The 16,750-nt window shown below is 45.1% G+C and overlaps 1 protein-coding gene and 1 long non-coding RNA gene across 3 annotated transcripts in view; one reads left to right on the top strand and one right to left on the bottom strand.

Moving 5' to 3' along the window:
- The window catches only part of PAK4 (p21 (RAC1) activated kinase 4), a 51,035-nt gene that overhangs the window by 33,563 nt on the left and 722 nt on the right, over positions 1 to 16,750 (bottom strand). The gene's annotated exons all lie outside the window — the stretch shown is intronic.
- Positions 80 to 16,282, top strand: LOC110075620 (uncharacterized). Its single transcript, XR_013538359.1, has 4 exons — positions 80 to 272; positions 2,025 to 4,943; positions 6,597 to 6,847; positions 9,597 to 16,282. It is a non-coding gene; the product is annotated as an uncharacterized LOC110075620 (long non-coding RNA).

Raw genomic sequence — 16,750 nt, 5'->3', positions numbered from 1 at the left:
GCAGAGAGGCAGGCAGGCAGGCAGGCAGGCAGGCAGGCGCGCGTGCACGCACAGGGCTCGTTCGCGCGCCTTCCCTACTACACCAGCTGGATGACGTCGCCAGCCCAGAAGCACCGCCCCCCCCCCGCGCCTACCCCCAGAAAACGCACCCACACTGCCGCCAGTGGCAAAAAGGGGGCATCGGCTCAGGAGGAGGAGGAGGAGGGCGAGATGGGCCGCCTTCTTCCGCAAGCCCTGCTCAGGTCTGTAAACGACGGATCCACATTCAAAGGGTAAGTCCTAGAAACAAATTTTCAAATTTGTTGCAAAAGCAAGTCCTGGAAACAAAGTATCGTTCACAAAGGACGCCTCCACGCTCTCTCTCTCTCTCTCTCTCTCTCTCTCTCCCGAACTCTCTCACACTGTAGGTGCAGGCTCTCTCAGCCTGGCTATCTCATCTCTGGGCAGTTCTGGAAAAAGAAGTGATCACACACACCTTCCAACACAATGCTCAGCACAAAACCAAGCAGAATAGCCCAGCTAACTGAAATCACGTTTTTAATCAACTTCCTTTAATAAACTGCCTCTGCCATCGTTTTTGACTCACAGGACAGAATACAAACCAGCCTGTTAATGCGCGCACACACACACAGGGTGACATTTGATCTTTGTACATATGTTCACATTTCCAGATACTCCGAATTTCAGTCAAGACGCTTTCCCTTTTTCCTCCAGCCATTAGGTGAAAAATGCTCGGGGCCCTTTCTCAGGAAGCAAGCCTTTCCCCTGCCCAGCCTTGCCTCTTTCCCTTGCACTTGACTCCCAGCTGGTGCTATAATCTGTATGGCAGAGGCCTTCTCTTCCTGCTTCCAAGCCCTATCAGCCTCTTTGCGTAAGGCAGATGAAATGGACACCAATACAAAGCCAACTAAACTGGAACTTTGGACCCTCCTATCAGTTCACTCAGTTTCATCAGGCTACATTTCCAACATTAGAAACAGGATATAAATATATCAAGAGAAAGAAAGAGAATGTCCGGAAGCCTCAGAATCAAAAAGAGCAGCACAGGGAACAGATCTCAGAATGACTGCCTTTTAAGCAAAGAGGAATCTTGTCATTCAAACAGAAATTTCTCATTTTGAAACCGTGACCTCTCCTCAGAGATATAAAGAATACACCACATCTTTCTGGCTTCTAGAGCCACTCTGCATATGTAATACCATACCAATAAGGACTTACAAATGGGATTTCTGTATTTGCTGTGTGGCTCGGAGATGAGCATTGTCATTAGCATACTTGGAATCTGAAGTTTAGCAGCCACAGAGCACTAGGAAAAGCTACTGAGGCAAACATAATGTGCAGGTCAATGGATTATTGTAATTTTAGGAGGGATTATCTTTATGAAAGGAATAATATTTTCGTACCATCTTGCTAGTGTCTTTATGGCTCTGAGATCTATCATCCAGAGGGTATGAAGCAAATATGTGTCACAATCTGCACAGAATTGTGATGGGTCTCTGCACCAGACTGCTTCCTCTCTCTGCCTCTTCTCCAGTGGGGCCAAACTCCGTGGCTTGCAGGTTCCTGGCACCAAAATGTTCTGTATGTGTTAAGACCTTTTACACATTGACTAGTCATGCAGAACGAGCAAAAATATAGGCTACAATTATAGACCCAGCACAATTTAAAAGAGGCACAAATTCCTCTAAGCACCAGCCTATGTCTTGAAATTTGTCAGGATCTTAGATGGCCTCTATGTACACACAGTCCACTGCATACCAGCCCTTATGATTTCCATGGGGCAACAGAAGACCAAAGAGTTTCATGGCACCTTTAAAACGAACAGGCTGATTTCAGCATGAGCTTCCTCAAAGGTTTACCGAGGCATCGGAGGAAAACAGACTCTCTGCATCTGCAAAAGCTCATACTATAACTATTTATTAGTCCTCATCATGTTATATACATCTTGTTATACTATCCTACTGACTTGAGGCTATGAACATTTACTTGCTATCATTTTGAAAGGCAGTTCTTCCATCTTCTAGATTTTGGTTGTGTTCCAGCCTGTTGGGAGGAGGATCATGTCCAGGACTCCGCAGAAGCCAAAGCAGTTGACAGAAATAACAGATGCCAGAGGGAAGGAAAGCCAGGACAACCCCAAGATTTTCCCCTGCAGCCAATGAGGCAGCAGCATTTGAAAGCAAACAGCCAATCTAGACTAACATCTGGCAGTTCACCATCAAAAGTAAGAGGAATAGGGGGTACATGACCAGGTACAGTACTAGAGAATACTGGAAAACAGAAAATGCAAGAAACTGATCTAGGAACATTCTTAATCTATTAAAAGGCTGTTTTTCAGAACCAACAATTCTGTAAAGGTCTCTGTTTCTCCTCACTCCATCCTCAACACGAAAGAAGAAAAATATTACTAATTCTAAAACAAGGACCTGCTCCTTGCTTCTTCTGCCATTGTGCAGACACAGAAATTTTATTCTTTCCACTTCTCACCTGAATCAGAGGTCAGGTAGAGCAATTTCCCAACGAGAAAAACAAGATTCTGAACTAAGGAACACCTAGACGATTCACATTCCTGTCTGTCTATTGCACCAGCACACTGGAGAGGAAATGTCACTTGTCCACGAAAGCTCATATTAAAATGCAACAGTCTTTAAGGTGCCACATGTTTTTAACTCTTTTTTTAAATAAATCTGTTTTGTTTCGTTTCTTTGGATTTTGCCTGATATGCTTGCACGGACTACTATACCACTTATCCTCAAGAACAACAAGTCTTTCAGGAAAAACAAAACAATTAACAGCTATTGGGCTTTATTGAAATATAAGCATGGGAAAGATTCTCCTGCAACAGCATGCAGGTAAAAGAGAATTGTGTTTCTTCGTAGCAGAGAAAGAGGAGCAGGCTTATTTCCCTATCAATTGCTGAGTCTGCGTCTCATTATGACTGTTTCACCTACTCCGTCTAACATTCTAAGCACCATCTAATATTTAACCCACACCACAGCAGCATAAAATCCTAAAACCATAACAAAAGCACAACTCTGAGAATTTCCAAATCATGAAAGAGGTGGAATGAAGTCTTCCAGCCCTGACTTGAATTTATCTGGGATAAAATCCTGTTTCTTACTTTTGCAGCTCCACTTTCTTTTAATGTTCACACACGATGGTAAGTCAAGCTTCTAGAGAAAGCTGCATGTAAACTGTTTACTCCAACTTGGCTTCTTCTGAGGCCACAGGCAGCAAAACCAACTGAAAACTGAAGTTTGCCATGATGTAACCCTGGCTTCCTAGCATTTTCCATTCATTCTGCTTTTTCCAGGCTTCTCACTTGCAGGTATTCTAGCATCTTGTCTAGTCTGGTCCTTGACGTCTTCAGTGTAACCGGATAAAGAACCCATGCAGAGTAAAATTTGTTTTCTTAGCCACCAGCCTACCCTTTCCAGTTGTGTGATTAACAAGAGGACGAACTAAACAACCCCCAGTAGGTCCACAAAACCTTTTGTCCTTGAGCCCTACTTTGGCAGCTGAACCACCCTGGGAATTTAGTGGGCTTTCTAGTTGCCCAGGATCCAGTGTGTGTCCCCCCCCATCCCCACTGCCCAACTGAAACACAATGATTCAGCTTCCAAACATCCCATCAGGGGGCCAACACTCAGTACACTGCTTGGTCCTCTTACTGGCAAGTCAGACTCTTGGCCAGCTTACTGGGGCTGAATCACCTTCTGGTCCCTCCTACTTGCCATGTGAACCCTCACCTCTTTACAATTCACTCTGCAAACTCAAAGCCAGCTCTAGCTCTTCCCAAATCAGGCACACAACAGAAAAGGGAGCTGCACCACACAATAGCTCACACAGCAGGAAAGAGCCTTTCCCGGGCTTCTCTTAAGCCATTTGAACAACATGCAATTGAAACAGTGCTCAGAGACGATAATCAGGCACATGTTCTGAACATACACTTCACATTCCTGTCACAAATGAAGCAGCAGCTGTTTCAACCCTAGTGTGTTGGGGAAACCCCATTGCTCTTGATCTTGTCTTGATCCTGCCATACTTCCTCCCACTGTGCATCCAGGGAGCTATCACAGGAAAAAGGGCGGATCCTTCAGGCAACAAGCTCATCTGAACACATGGCAGCTGTGATGGGAGGCATCTCTTATGGATCTCTAGGATTTTTTGGGGGGGGGGCTTTCCTCTTTGTTTCTTCTGTCATCTATTTATCTCTCTTAAGTCACCTTTTTAACTTGCAGAAGTGTTCAAGCTGATGTACACCAATATATGGGGCATGAACACTTACTCTAGAAAAAACTCCAAAAGCCATTTAAAGCTGGTATCTGATGGCAGCAACCACAGATGAAAATAATGGAAATATATAGTGTGCCACACAGTCAAATCTGGCTTATCTGATGGGGAAAACATGGCACTGCCTCTTGCTTCCAGAGTGCTCAGTGGAAAAAAGAAAAGAAAGGACTGCAGACCCTGGAAGATCAGGGACGAAGGCTTTCCACTTGAAGCAGACTCTGCTCAAGGACCAGCCAAGGTCAGCCTCTTACATAAAATAAAACATAGAAACATCTCACCTCTATGTAATATCATGGCAACCTGGATAAAAGCCCAAGTGTCAACAGAAGATTTAAGTAATAAAGCAGTCACAAATGAAATCCAAAGCCCTCTTCGTTCACGTATAATCAGTCTCTTGTCTCCCAAGAGTCTCTATGAGGAATTTGCCTTAATGATGATTTTAATGCAATCTGGCAGCAGTCGGTGCTGCTAGCACTAATTGTGTCTTTCTTTTTTTATCCATCCCTTTACTGGACAACCCACTGCAGACTTTAGGTTATTTCCTCCTCTCTCCGGCCTCCAGGAAAAGATTCTACTCTCAGAAATACAGGAAGCAAAGGGCTCTAACAGTTTTCCCCATCAGAGATTGAACATAACGGGCGCCTTCAAGGGTAAGATGAAACTGTGGCCATCTTTGCATTTTTGGCTGCCATAGTTAACCCCCCCCGGCCCCACTGAAGTACTCCTAAGCCACAGAAACAATGATGAAGCCTAGCCCTGTTGAACGGATTGTGCCATAAAAACATTTCAGCCCACAGAGAGAGAAAGAGCGAGAGCGAGAGCGAAATGGGGGATGGGGAAGAGCTCATTCCCCCTGCAGGTTGCCTGATGCTTAATTTACTCTCTCCAGTGGTTTCCCTCCCCACATGAGCTGCGCCACAAAACAGCTCTCAGAGTTCAGTTAGCCGGCTTGAGCAGACAGACTTGCTCAGAACAACTCAGTCACGCAGTTTGGGAAGCGATGTTCCCAACGGGTGTGTCTCATTCCATATCTGAAAACATTGCGAAGTAGAGGAAACAGGTCCACCGCAAGTGTGACTTTCTCAATCCAAGCTGAACACATGCAGGCCTGTGCAATTCATATTTATCCACTCCCACTGTGCCAGCTGCTCCCTACAGCTTTCAATGAAGATGCAAGTGGTGTGGCATTAGATACGGCCAAGGACACTAGCATTTTCCAAGTAATAACACAGGAGCTTTGCAATTGACTATTTAAAAGCATGAGCCACCTTTGTCAATCTGTTCCTGGAAAGCTCTCAGAATCCCTTAGGAAAAAGACACATATTTCTTATGGCACCCTATATGTTCCATTAACATTTCTCCCAGAAAGCCAAGAGCAAAAAAAGGTGAGCTGAAGTTTCATGCTGACTAAGAATTTGAGGTCATGCCTACAAATTGTCTTCCGGTTCATTAGATCTGTGCAATGGTGTATCCCGCAACCTTAGTGAAATTTGGTACACTTTTCACCACAACCTATTACAGAATCAATCACAGGTGCTGATCCCCCCCAAAAAACTAAGATGGGTAGAAACGAACACAGGGATGCACATAACAAGATCATGATTTGTGCACAAGCCTGCTGTATGGATGACAACTCAAAAAAGCTAGAGAACAGGGCAGCTGTAATCCAAAAAATTCTCTGGGCTGCAACACATCCACCTGTGAATAGCCCTTCAGTCTCTTTCTCAGATTAAGGCACCCTCTGACTATCAATTAGAGGACTGGAGTGCAAAAGAGTAAGTTCAGCATCACTAAATCAGGGAAGAGAAGCGATATCTCGGCCCTCCATCCTTCTCCTGCACACACACCCCGCCCCCACCAGCAAGCTAGCATTTGAAGTGAGACCCGAGACCCCCTGGGAGCCACCAAGAGGCCTGGCCAATTCATCTGCAGTCCTTGCTTGAAAGATCTTCAAAGGAAAGGGGGGGGCACAAGAGGGAGAGCAGGGAAGGCAGGCATGTGAGGAATGCAAGGAGAACTGACACGGACATCTCCAGCTCTTCCACCCAAGCAGCACGGAAGCCAGCAGATGTGCACCCTGGGGATCAATGCTCAGGGAGCGATGCGGCTCTTGGGACCAACTGAAAACATTTTTTTTACACCAAGCCACAGATTTAAATATGGAACATAACCTATCTGGTCACCTCAACAGAACGTGTACACACACAAAGAAAGGGTAGGGATTCTGGCTCTAAGGGTCACAAACATGTCTTTCAACCTGGGTGGCAGTTAAAACTCACCATTTTGCCTCACTTGCCTCGCAGAAGAACATAATTAGTCGACAGATCATCCACAATGACTTCCTGGAGCCCCGTGACCATGATTCAACAGCTTTGACAAAGAACGGCATCACTACCTATCCTGCAGCAGTCCTGAGGAGCAACACAGACAAACCCAGCAAGGAGAAGGCCAGGCAACATGGCAAGTGGCTTCAGACCCAAAGAGCCCACAGCCTAAATAGCCCTGTACGGTCTATCAAATCTGTGGCAACGGCAGCTCCTTTCCAAGATCTCTGGTAAGCATCTTTCCCAACCCTAGCTGGAGAGGGGGACCAACAGTGACTGAAACTAGGGTATTATATTTGGCAACCAAGGCTGCAACCTGGGCAGAGATCTTTGCATACACCAGGAAATGACTGAGGGATCATTAAAAAAAAACCCTACAGGAGTTTTTCTGGTTTTCTTCTGAATGGAGAGGAGAAGAGTCTAAAGGAAGCAGGATGAGCAAACCTGCTAATCAGGTGCTAGGACAGAAGACCACCTAGAAGCCCTACTAGCCACCATGATTTCCCAATAGAAGGAGAAGATACAGACATTATCAGAGTAGTCACAAATTCATGTCTTAACACCATGAAGTTGTCTAGTACTGCCGTGTGCTGAGAGGCAATCAAGGTCCCTCAGCTTATCCTCCGCCTCACCTCTTCCATGTTTTTTGCACAAACCTCTCAGAGAACAAAATGCAAAGCCAAAGTGTTCATGGCAGAATCAGTGTTTAAGCAAGTGAGTACTTTCAGGCGGCAACTGAACTGCAAGCTGACTGAGAAGACCCTTTACATTGTTACTGAAATTACAGCACATTTCTTCTGCTAAACACATATGTGGAATGGCAGGAGAATAAAAGCCAGACAGAATTCACAGCAATGTTAATAACTTTCATTAGCAGAAAACTTAAATATTTAAGCAAGTTTTATTCTCTCAAAGGAAACTCCTGATGTTAAGCACACACAATGCCACTTCCTCCCTAGAGAAGCTGTGAAATTACTGCACTCCTCCTTTTCTTCTGTCAAACATAAGTAGGTATACTAATAAAACAACCTAGTGCCCTAGAGACACATTTAACTGCAACTCCCACCATCTCTCACCAGCACAGTTAACTTAGGTTGATGGAGATGGAATTAAAATATCTTCTCATGCTCACTTTCCCCCCTTCCATCATGCCACCTTCCCTGCTTTAGACACACGAATTCCACTACAAGCCATTTATACCAGGAATCATGTCAAGCTAGCTGGAGATCATTCATTCATAGGTTGACCCCAAGTTGGAGGCACTCTGACGCTGCCTAACAACAATAGTTGCTGCCCTCCAGAACCATTCATTCCCTCCTGCCTTCTCTTGGCCTGGAAGACAACCGTTGCTTTTCCTGCCCTGGCAGCAACTGCTCTCTGATTAAAATGCATCCCCCCACATTCCAAACGCTAATTACTTTTCTCTGCCACCAAGTAAACAGAGAGAAAGACAAAGGGAGAGGAGGGGGATAAGTGAAAACTGAACCATCTCAAGGACTCAAAAGGCCCAAGAAGTCACCCTCACCCTGCATTAAATGAAGAGGGCACCAGAATCACCTCTGGAATTTCTAGGAACTCCCTTGTTTCCTAGTTCAAGCAAAGGTAGCCTGAGTGTGATGTTAGGCTCTCTCAGGGTCCTTCTGGTTAGGAAGGGTCAGAAGGATGTATCACATGCAAAATCCATTGCTATGCGGATCCCTCAGGCACACAGGACCTAATTGCTAAGGCTGGATTACTCAGTGACTTGGTTTCACAGACACATGGAAAGTGGTTTGGTGCAATGAGCGGGCTTTTCTTGCTTTCCTCCTCCTCCAACAGACTCTGACAATCCATTTGGGGAAGCAAGAGAGACTGTTCCTCTCATTGTTGCCCTCCCTCAGGAGAGTATGGAGGAGCACCCATTCCAGCATGTGCCTGCACCTCTGTCATGCTGCTCCAAGGGGGGAACTTCCCCAGTCATCTGGTCTTCTGAAGCTAAGCAGCTGGCCCACTACACGACCTCACCAGTATATGGGTGCCAGCACCTCTGAGAGGGACACAAAAGGGGTGAAAATGGAACTGGTGTTGAACCAGGTAAACTGGAAGAACATGCCCACAAAGAATGCCAGGTCCACAAAGTGTTCTGAAAACTCCTGACACACACAAGACGCCGTGGGACCCAGTGTTCTCCCTTCCTTTGTTCATATCAGGATCCAAAGAATCTTACTGCAGCCCTGTTTTTTCAAGATCAACTTGGACAGGAGGTACTCTCAGGAGATACTTCCAGACCAACCTTCCCTAGGAGGGTGTCCTCTGGACTCTCCTCATACCCAGAGAAGCACTCCCATCTGTATTAGGCTCTGGAAGTTCCATTTCAATAAGCAAGTGTAGTACTTTTAAAAGAATCTATCATCACAAGTCTGGGGCCCCAAGAGCTAGAGATATAATTTTTCCTGCTTCTGATTTACGCAGCAAGCCCAGCTCTGACTGCATAAAAACAGCAGGATAGCGCCAAAGGCAAAGGAGATTTTCTCCTTGGTGGAAAGCAAAGACACACAAAGATTTTTCTTCCCCCAATATGGGTGCATAGCACCACTGCAGCGCTGTGTTTGTGGTTTACCCAGCAAGCCGCCTCACTGGGCCGATACAAGAGAATTAGCTATCTGGGATTAGCCAAATCAGTAAAGCACTCAGAAAGCATCCAGCTCTCTTGAATGAATGTTTCCCCATTAAGCCTGGGGAGAAGGGAGGGGGGGAAGGAGGAGAAATGAAAGCACGGGAGAGGGAGTGCAGTTAACACAGTGCAGCCGCCATTGTAAGCACTGTTTAAACCTCAGAAGAGGCAAGTGGCAGATCTTAAGGGAAGCTTTGCTCAAGCTGAGAGAAAGGTTCTGAATGATTTGCTGTGCAAGGACTATATACAACATGTGTCTTGTTTTTGTTGGTTTTCAAAAGCCCGCTGTCTGACTAGGCTTTATAAATTCCTCTATGTCTCCACAGGCTTTCCAAAGAGAAGTCTCTTTCCAAGAAAAGTCGGATTTTATTAAGAGTCGCTGGTGCAACTGATCTCAAGGGCAAGAGGCAGTACAGTACTATCTCTAGAAAATTTCTGGCACAGTGGCAACAAGATACCCACAGCAGAAACAGATTGGCCCAAAAGATAGTGTGCCCTGTATTTTGGACAGATGAAGTGGGCATGTGGAGTGCACAAGGGGGAGAGTCTGTCCATCCCCTTAGGGGAGCCACGCTCTTCAGCAGAACCCTTGCTATTGTCATTTCAACAGCTAATAAAACATACTGCTTCCTCTAAAGGCATTTCCCTCTGGCCGACTATGCAACATTTTCAATTATTGGTTGTTGTGGGTTTTTCGGGCTCTTTGGCCGTGTTCTGAAGGTTGTTCTTCCTAACGTTTCGCCAGTCTCTGTGGCCGGCATCTTCAGAGGATAGCACTCTGCTGCTAAGTTTATCTGGCTTTGGCGTTTAGCTTTTACTGTTTCATTTTTTACTGTTCCAGGTAGAGGTACGCTGGTCTGTGTTTCCAGACTACAACTCTCAGAATTCCCTTGGCAGCTCCAGTTTCAAGTGCTAATAATGTTTTGGGTTTTCTAAATTATTGTTTTGTTATTCACAACTGAATGCCATTTTGAGAGAAAACGCAGCTTTAAAAAGCAGGAAATGTAGATATACTAATAGACAGCACAATGGACTTTCCGAAGACTTCTGCTGTTTATCAGTTTTAAGCTTCTTATCATAAAACTGCATCTCTGCTTCTTTTTCTTCTGCAGTGTGAGCCAACAACCCTTCTATCTGTCTTGTGGCTTATCCTCCTAAATGTTTCATTTCCAAAATAAATAGGATATTTCTACCAGCTCTATGTCAAAAAAGGAATGGCTCTATCTTCATCCTCAAAACATTAACACTAAGAAATTATTCTGAATTCCCAGATAACAAAATGACCTTCTGAGACGAATGTTCCAATGTAGGAAATTTACACAGAAGGTCTTTTCGTTTTTAAATTAAATGTCCAAGTGTTAGAGTACTGGACGTCTAGCACGGCAACAGCCACTGCACCAACATCCTTCCATGGAATTGTGGATGCAGCAAAGAACAAAAGGGAAAAGCCTTCCTCTCCTCCCTGCCTAATCAGCATCTCTGCAACCTATAAAACCCACAACACTATGTGCTGAACAGATGGAGCATTTTCTTTTCCTTGAGCACAGCCTCTTTCCATATGTTGTTCAGGCACCCAAATTAGACCATCAGGCTCCACAGAAAAACTCACAGTTCCAACTCCAATGTAAAAAATATCTGCTGCCTGCCCCCTTCTCTCTCTACCTCCCACTCAAATCAATAAACTTTTCATTTGAAGCAGAAAGAAAAAAAATGATGATAGAGAAACATGATATCTACAGGAAAGCTGGAAAAAATGTGCTCTGCATATAATTCCACATGCTGCTTCCTATTCACACTCCATCTTGTGAAAAAGCGATGGTGTTCTTTTGATCTCCATGAACAGCTCCAGTCTCCCATCCTTCCCCTTCCCCTTTTATCCTTATTTTATGCCAGATCATGTCCACAGGCAGATCCCAAGCCTCATATGCTGGTCCTAGGCTTTTAGACATTCACGATCAGCAATCAGGTGTCAGCAAAGGCGCCCACCGTGGTCCTACTGGCAGTAGAATTCGGACTGGAGTGCAAAACAGCCCGCTTTCTTGGTGCTGGTTTCAAGGGTTTTGTCTTGTCGAACTAGCCCTGGATTAATCCTTTCCACAAAACCCCAGAACGATTCATGTCCAATCCAGAATCCCAACAGATTTGACCACTCGTGGTTTAAAGGGACCTTCCAGGAATGGCAATGCTGTTAAAATCATGAGTATCCATACACATGGAAGCAAGAGATGGCATACTCCAAACACATCTGAGTGGTGCAACAGGCAAAGTGGGAAAATGTCACTGTTTTTCCTCCCTGTCATGTGATAAAATGGATTCAGATGGATTCTGGCCATAATCTCAGCTTTTAAATAGAGCTTTTAAATAGATTCAGAGAAGCCACCCAGTCTGCTTGTCCAGGTTACTCCGTACAAACCTTGCCTGGACAACATAAACTTCAGGGGAGGCCTCTTCTCAGCCTCACTGGATCAGACCAAAGACACAGGGAGCTGTATCAAAACCAAACCATCTCACAGACAGACAGACAGTCCCGTTCTCTCTCAAGAGCACAAACATCCACTTCCTCAACGCAGACTCTATGCTTCCGGGCTCTTATTCATACTTTCACAAGGCTTTTTATCTTCAGCCAAAACAGCACGACATAAAGAACAATATATTTATTCATCCAGCAGGTCTTTTCCATTACCAGAAGTTGAGTATTTTTCCCAAAATGTTCCTGGGATTAGTTAATGTTTTCACTGGCAAAAGAAAGCTGCTTCTTGGCTAGCTTTCAGGCCTTGTGTGGCTCCTGGTGCACTGAAAGCATTCTCCTATGTTGCCAGGGTCGTTCCCATTTCCCCTCCAGCCTTGCACCTGGAAATGGAATAAGATGTAGTTTGCAGCTATGGACAACCTCAGGGACTGGCCACTTGGACCCACCGCTCATCTCCCCTGCCCACTGGCTTGTTGGTTTGTTTTTATACCCCAGGGCTCTTTCATTCCTGTTTTCTACGATCCTGTTTTCTTTTCCAAAAGAAAAAGTACTTCTAGCAGTCATAATTTCTCAAGAAGCTATTCCAGACTTTGGCAGCAAACATTTCAGTGGTGAATAAGTTGCCCTCTCTAGAAAGAACATCACAAGGTGAACCTGTGCTCCATATTCCTGACAGATTATGGCCAAGTTTAGTAACTGTTTACTTTTTTGCTTCCTGGAGTTTTCCTTTCCTTGTTTCCTTGCAAAACAATTTTCTCCTCTTTTGGAATGATTCCAGGCTAGTAAGGACACACAGAAGCTTTATCTTCTTAGAAAGGATCACCAGTTAGAGAGTTCCTTGCTAGCATCAGATGGTTAGTCATTTTTCAGAGTTTTTAGAGTGATTCTGAACAACTGGGATACAAACTCCTGCACTCAAAATATAGTTTTGACATGTTAAAAAGGTAAATTGGAGGTGAAGAAAAAGACAATCAACTCCTGAGAAGACCAGACTTGTTTCCACAACAGCTCTAAACAAACTAGATATTTGACCCATCAACATCATATGTATCCTTGGATAATGAGCGCCAGTTTACACAGTAGAGAGAATTCTCAGTTTCATTCAGAAACACAGTGATCTTAAAAACCGAAAATATTTAGCAAGAGGTGATCACTGGGAATGCCTAGCACCCCATATGAGAACCACACACAAAAAGTGGCTCCCTCAAGCAAAGATGTGACAGTCTGCTGCTCAGAACTCCTATGACACCACATACTGGCATAATGTGCCCACCTGCAGCAACGCCTTGTTTGTCACACCAGAGGTATTAACCACCCTCCCTAAGCGAATTACAAGCCAGGCCTGTGTCCACTTGGAGGAGAAGCATCAATCAGCAAAAGCAACTCTGCCAAGGGGAATGCCCGAAAGCATGCTCACCAATCAATAGGCTTTTAGAGAAAAGCGACACTTTTCAGGCATATTGCTAGAGGCAAGGGACCGATCTCACTCATTTTCCTGTTATTTAAAAGAGAAGCCCCCAAAACAAGCAGACACGGGCACAAGGGAAACCTCACTTCACATTTAATTGAAACTTCATGGCAACGAGAAGCACTGGCTAACTGTGGGGATCTCTCTTTGATGGGAAGCTGTTACTAAAACAATGGCAAAAGGGGTCACTTTGTGCAAAATGACCCCAAATGGGGAGTGGAAAGTGCCATGCCAAGGGCTTGCCGAAGGCTGTGGCAGAATGCCATCCAGTGCTGTCTGGACAGGTCCATTTCATCTTGTAATAAGCTGTATTCCACATCCATAGTCAAAACTGTCATTGTAAAGCAGCACTCCCTCCCACGCACAATGCCCCTTTTCCTTCAAGTTATTTGCTCTCTAAACTCTACTCTGGCTAGTTATGGCTTGAAATAATTTGGAGAAGTAACTAAGAATCACAATAAGCTTTTTAGACAGTTGAAGTTACTGTGTTCTTTGGCAAAGGATCCTAGGTTTTTGTTGCTGGGTGGCCTTTGAAAAGGCACGTATCACTTCCCTGCCTCTCAAGACAAACCTGCATCTGCTTCCACATACCAACCAATAGATTCACCTGCAAGATTTAAAGTGCTGAAAATAGAACTAATAAACTCACTTGACAGTAGCAACCAGAAAAATGTGCCAGCCTCCAACCTCAGTTCCTTTACACAAAGCAAAGCTTCACTGCATTCTGTCCGCTCCAACTTTCTGGGATATCCGTATTCTCCTTTGAGCGTGGCTCCAAACCAGCACCACTTTGGGGGATATTTTAGGTTTATTGATTTATCTCAGTGGTTTAGGTATTTGGCTGCAGAACCAGAGATTGAGAGTTCAATTCCTCACTTTGACTTCTGTAAGCACAGACAGCCTGGGTGGCTTTGGGAAAGCTGCACAGTCCCTGAGCAAACCCTGAAGAAGGGAAGGGTATGCTACCTCTGAGTAATTTTTACCTGGAAAACCTTGGAAAGGATCACCATCAGTCAGAACTGACTTGATGGCACATCATCACCATCGTTGTTACTGTTATTGATCCACACACTGCCTTTCTGTGAAAAATTAAAGACTGTTTATAACAGCTAAACCCAAGTGCTTCTTCTTGTACAGGAAAGTGACAGATATCTCCAGCAGGCAGAATTCAGTGCTTCTTGCCCACAATCTCCCTGGAGAGGACAAGGAGGATTTGAAAGAGATGGGAAGGAAGGCTTCTGGTAAAAATGTTTGCCCTCAATCACCATTCAAAAGAAGAACCAGGTGGAAGAAGGCCACTCTGATGAAACAGGAGACAGGCAATTCACCATTTTCAGTGGCAAAACACAGCACATTATGTTAGACTCAATAAAGAGAAACTAATCATTTCTGCAGGCACTAAGCATATGTTGTTTATAGAATCAAGCAGGAGGAAGAAGGAGGAACGTGCCAACTGAAGCACAGTATTCTTCAGCACACTCCCTCATCCTAAAAACTCCACACTCCGAACCCTTTATATCCATACTACTTTGCAACTAGAGTGGTCTTAAGTGACTAGATAGGTGGGATATAAATAAAATAAAATAAATAAATAAATAGCTCTACCAAACTTCTCTTCTTCTGAAAGTTTGGGGGTAGGGTGGGGGGGCAGTTAACAAGAAGCATTTTTTTTTCTTTCATCCTGAAAGTTTCTCTAGTACCTTTACTTTGAAATGCTTCATTTTAGCCAACAAAGTGAGCTAAACTGGAATGGTTCTCAAAAGACTAAAAAAAAAAAAAAAGGGGGGGGGGGAGAAAGGGATACTCCAAAAAAGTGCAGGCCAATCCAAGGCATGGCCACACACTTTCCATTCCTTTTCTTTGCCAACTGAGCCAAGGAGAACCTCTCTTTGTTCCTGGGAAGCCCATCTTTAGTATCAATCCATTTCATCTGTAAAGTCTTTTAGCTCCAGAGCCTGGAACTGCCCAGCCCCCCATCCTCAAAATTCCTGGCCTGCTTTCTCCTCTCCACTCCCTTATCAATTCTTGGCTAGTGTCTGCTTTGTATCTGGGATCACCATTCCTTTCGTGCGTTCATCAGAGCATGGGAAAGTTGCTTCGCCAAGCTCTGAGCCAAGAGTAAGGACTCTTCCCTTCCCCCACAACCCTATTTTCCTGACATTTTCTCAATCTCAGTGCAACTCTGTCTCCCCACCTCTTTCATTCCCCCCCCCTCCAAGAGGGAGAAGCCACAATTCATAATCTAAAATTGGGACAAAGCACAGTGCCAGGACTGGATGTGGCTGACTACCAAGGCCTGGTGTTGTGGCCCCCTCAGGCACCTCTTTTTCCAGCAAAAAAAGGTTGAGTGCCATCCCAGAAGCCTCCAGGAGTGGCAACTCACAGGCCAAAAGGCCTCCCAGCATCACTTAACATGCACCAAACAGGCAACTGAACTCTGCAGCCCCCACAGCATGGTGGCAGCTTACACCTGGGCCCTACCCCACTCCCCTCTGATGTTGCTAACCGAGCTAATTGCCCATGCCTTATTCCTTCTGAAAGAACTCGGACTTCCCTGCTGTACCATATGCGCCACAAGAGGCCATCTTCTGCTCACATGGGACGACCAGAAGGTGAGCCATGCTGAACTTCTTTGAATTTTGATTACTATAGAGCAGAATCAAGATCCAATGGCTTGATGTCACACTCGCCTCTGGGGTACTAGTAGCCAGAGTAACCGTGTGAAGGGTTTTCTAGCACAGTAATCTGAGGTAAACTGCAGCAGATATATTGGTGTTCAGAAAAATGTATTCCATAAAATGGAAATGCAGTATACAGACTTGCTTAGAGACCACATGTGCTCAGCATCTCTGGCAGAAGCAGCAAGTAAAACAAGCAGAATGGGTTCTGATCCACACATATATCCAAATTACAAAAACTGGCGTAATGTAATCCATCATGCTGGGGAGAGGAGGGAAAGAGGATATTTCTGCAGATTAACTTACCACATAAATGCCACCTAGAGAAATTCCCCTTTCCACGCAACTTCTAAAAGTGTAGAATCCTGTCCCCCTTTCTGTGCAGCATTGATCAACCCTCCCCACCAATGCCCCCACACGCTTTGCACCAATCATGATGGCCTTAAATGCACACATCTCTCATCTGCAGGCTCTTCAGTCCTGAACACCTCAAACCTCCCCCATGGCTGATGCAAAAAGGGCACCTCCGAGAGACCTCCACCCTCCCTGCCTACACCCCTCAACTACATTGACCCCCCAGCTGCATCTCTCAACCCCTCCAGCACCACTAGGACACAGGGAGAAGATGGCAGGTGGCTTGCAAGGTTTTTGGAGGGTCGCGGTGTCATACTTAACAGATCCAAGAGACAATTGTGAACGGTCACTGCAGTGTTTCTTCTTTGGATCAGACGGAATGACCTGCCCAACCAACTACCTGGAAAACTAGAAGGTCAAAGAGGGCAAACAGAAGCCAGGCGGGGTGGTGGTGGGGGTGCAAGTGTTTAATTAGGCAATTAAGGTCACGATCTGTTGCAGTCCCAGCCT

The sequence above is a fragment of the Pogona vitticeps genome, chromosome 9, assembly GCF_051106095.1.
Source record: "Pogona vitticeps strain Pit_001003342236 chromosome 9, PviZW2.1, whole genome shotgun sequence".
Classification (NCBI taxonomy): Eukaryota; Metazoa; Chordata; class Lepidosauria; order Squamata; family Agamidae; genus Pogona; species Pogona vitticeps.
This window is presented reverse-complemented; position numbering and strand designations above follow the sequence as displayed.